The 3,518-nt window shown below is 26.2% G+C and overlaps 1 protein-coding gene across 2 annotated transcripts in view; it reads right to left on the reverse strand.

The window, feature by feature from the left end:
* Nucleotides 1-3,179: 3,179 nt before the first annotated feature.
* LOC102586364 (ankyrin repeat protein SKIP35-like) overlaps nt 3,180-3,518 on the reverse strand; it is a 7,170-nt gene continuing 6,831 nt past the window's right edge. For both annotated transcript variants that reach the window (XM_006344884.2, XM_015307634.1), the window contains exon 5: nt 3,180-3,509. The gene's annotated coding sequence lies outside the window, so the exon portion shown is untranslated. The remainder of the gene's footprint in view (nt 3,510-3,518) is intronic.

Consider the following 3,518-nt stretch of genomic DNA (forward strand, 5'->3'; position numbering starts at 1 on the left):
TCTCTCTCTCTATATATATATATATATATATATATATATATTTGAAAACTACATAAAAATAAAAATAAGTAAATTACAATAATTAATAATTTTAAAATATTTTTTTAAAAAGCTATTTCATATGTCCAGCAATACTTGTCCACTATTGAATTTATACGCTTCTTAAGAAAGGTTAATTTTACTATATCACCATCTAAATATAATAAATAATGTAACAGAAAAATAATAGGAATAAATTAAAAACTAATTGTAAAATTATCTATTAATTTCATAAAATAGACAACTATTATTAAACCGGGAAAATATGAATAAAAAAAAAGTTATACTTCCCTAATTATAAATAAACACAAAAGGGATTCATCTAGAATACCCATAAAAAAAAAATTGAATCTCAAAATTCGAAACACATATCCCACAAAAGGAAAGGGAGTATTTGATGGGAGAGAGAGAAAAAATAAATAAAATAAAATAAAAGAAGATTGTGGAATGGGCATAGTCAGTGCCAGGGCCAGGGGTGAAGAACCTTGGGAGACATCCCCTAATTTTGTTTTTCCAAAAAACATCAACTTGTCCCCACCTTCATAACCCAAATACATTGAATCCATTACTTTCTCAACATATATATACATAGACCAACTTTTTTAATTAAATCAATACAAAAACTATTCTTCTCCCCAAAAATCAACCCAAACCATATCTTCAACAATCCCCAATTGAGAGATTCAATTACAATTTTGATTCAAAAGAAAAAAAGCCCTAAAAATGGATGTAAGAGAAAGATCAGAAGTTAAATTGAGATCACCATCAACAACAACAACAAAAGTGTTTATGAACAATCAGTATATGATGAATAATTCTAGAAGATCAGCAAATGGGAAAAAAGTGTTTTCAATTAGTTATTTCAGTTTGGAGTCATTTCTTCTGCTAATTTGTCTATCAGCATCATTGTTGCTATTGCCTTTGATTCTTCCACCATTACCACCACCACCATTTATGCTTCTATTACTTCCCATTTTTATTCTATCACTTCTTATGTTCTTGGCTTTTATGCCTTCTAATATCAAAAATGTTTCTTATAAATATGTATGATAAAATAATTCTGGGGCTAATTACTCTCTTTGGTTTCTTATTTGTTTACCTAACAAGCAAAATCTAGATTTCTTTATTTACATCTTTTGTTTTATCATAGTACTTTTGAGCAATGTAATCTCAGAGAAATTAAATGTGTATTACAGTAAATTTAGTTTTCTCTCTTTTATTTTGATCTCTATATTTGTAACATAGGCAAATCAACAACAAACATTGATGTTAAGCCGTTGTTTCGAATTTGAATTTTGAGTATATAAAGTTACTTTGCGATAGATGGACATTGAGAATTTGAGATTAGTCGAGGCTCCAATTCTATAATTGAGGACAAATCTGGATGCTTGATTGTAATTGATCTAGTGTATTTTTGTTCTTAACTCTAGATTATTTTTTATATATGTAAAATGTAAAATTAGTTGGAATAAAAAAGTTTTTTCTAATGAAAAGTTAATTAAGCATAAGAGTGGAAGTTAAATTAATTTTATTGCAATTTTTAAAAATTAACAATAAATATGTTATAATAAAAATAAAAGTAATGAAGATAATTGTAATAAATCGTAAACCATAAGAAATAATAATTTGATGAGATGTTACTAGCTTTAACTTGCACCATTTAATACAATTTATCTTTAAGACTCGATTTTTTTTTTTATCAGAGCACTCTCCGATTTGCAAATATTTTATGAGTCTTTAATATATACATTTTCTATTTTTTAAAGTTAAGAAAAAATCCAAGAAGACTTACTCCCTTTTCTTTTTTATATGCCATCTTTACTATAAATCTTTAGTTTATAATATTTGTCATTTCATAAAATTAATGTATAAATTACAATATTTTTTCTATTTTACCCTTGTGAGTTACTAACATTAAAATATATATTTTACCAAATATAGAAAAATTAAGTGAATAATTTATATTCATTAGTCAAATAAATTAATTCATATTCGAGTTACAAATTTTGTGAGGATATGGGACATGGAAAAACCAAATATTCAAACTTGTCCTAATTCAAAGGTAGAGAGAGTATAACTCATTTATTAATTTTTGCCAAGAGCAAGATACATTTTCTTATGAGAAAAGAAAGCGTTAGCAATGTTGCACCATTTATGCAACTCTACCTCAACCAGTTTGGGGTTAAAAACGACTTATTTATAAAAACAATATTTAAAAATGGCTTTTAGAAAAGTGCTTTTTGAAAGAAAACAATTTGTGTTTGGTTTATTTATTTGAAAAGTGTTTTTCATAAGCAAATTATGTTTGACTAATCTTTTTTAAAAAGTGTTTTTGAGAGTCAAATTACGAAAAGTGACAACTATTAATGTACTTTTAATATTAAGATTATTTTATAGGCAGAAACTATTTTAAATATCTATTATAAACAAGTTAATTAAACTTTTATTTTTAATAAATTAAAATGTACATATTTAAATTTTCTATCAATAATATACCTTTTTTAGAGGGTTGAAATCCTTAATTGTTATTTTTTTTCTAACCTTATAAAAATATTGTTATTATCTTTTTTCTTAGTTCTGTAAAATTATACGTAAAATAATATGTAATATATAAAATAATAAAATATAAACATAAAATAAAATATAAATTCATTATATAAAAATATAAAATAAATATATTGGTAAATATGTATATATGAAAGGGATGTTTTAGTCTTGAGAAAAAAATAATTTGTTTCTGCTTCTACCTTTTTTTTAAGAAGCAGAATTTTTTAGCTTCTTCCAACAACAAAGAAACTACTTCTACTTCTATTTAAAAGCATTTTTACTGATTTGTCAAATACGTAATATTTTAACAGAAGTGAAAAAATAAAGTTTCAAGCCTCCAAACAACATTGTCAAAACAGACTCTTAGCTAATACTGCACCATTTATGCACCTAACCAATTGGACTGGTTCCTTGGATCAATTGTCTCATCACCTCTAAGTATTTTATATGTATTTGTTTTATGCACAATTTTTCAATATAAAACTGTAAACAATACTTTCAACATAATTCACTTCTCCAAATCCCACACATTATGAGAGCTCTCAAGTAACCTTTTATTTTTCATCTTATTCAAGTAAAAACACATTTGTAACTAAATGTCTACTGTTTGATGAATTCCTTTTCTACATCCATGTCCATGTAATCGACTCTTCAAACAAGATCACCAAGGACAAGATGAAAAAAAAACAGCAGGGCACCAGCCAATATACAATGAACATTTGAGTTACTAGCCCTTCTGAATGTAGTTTACATAAAATCAACACATTTAAGTATGCATCTTTTCAGACTCCGCGCAGATATGTAAACTATAAGCCGACCTACTTGTTCAGTAAGAAAATTGATCAACCTTGGAGGTTTCTTCCTCACTTTCAACCCAACTATGTGTTATTATACTTGTGAAGGGAGATAGGGGGGGGGGGGGGGGAAAATTT

Source organism: Solanum tuberosum, unplaced genomic scaffold, assembly GCF_000226075.1.
Source record: "Solanum tuberosum cultivar DM 1-3 516 R44 unplaced genomic scaffold, SolTub_3.0 scf00056, whole genome shotgun sequence".
In the NCBI taxonomy this organism is placed as follows: Eukaryota; Viridiplantae; Streptophyta; class Magnoliopsida; order Solanales; family Solanaceae; genus Solanum; species Solanum tuberosum.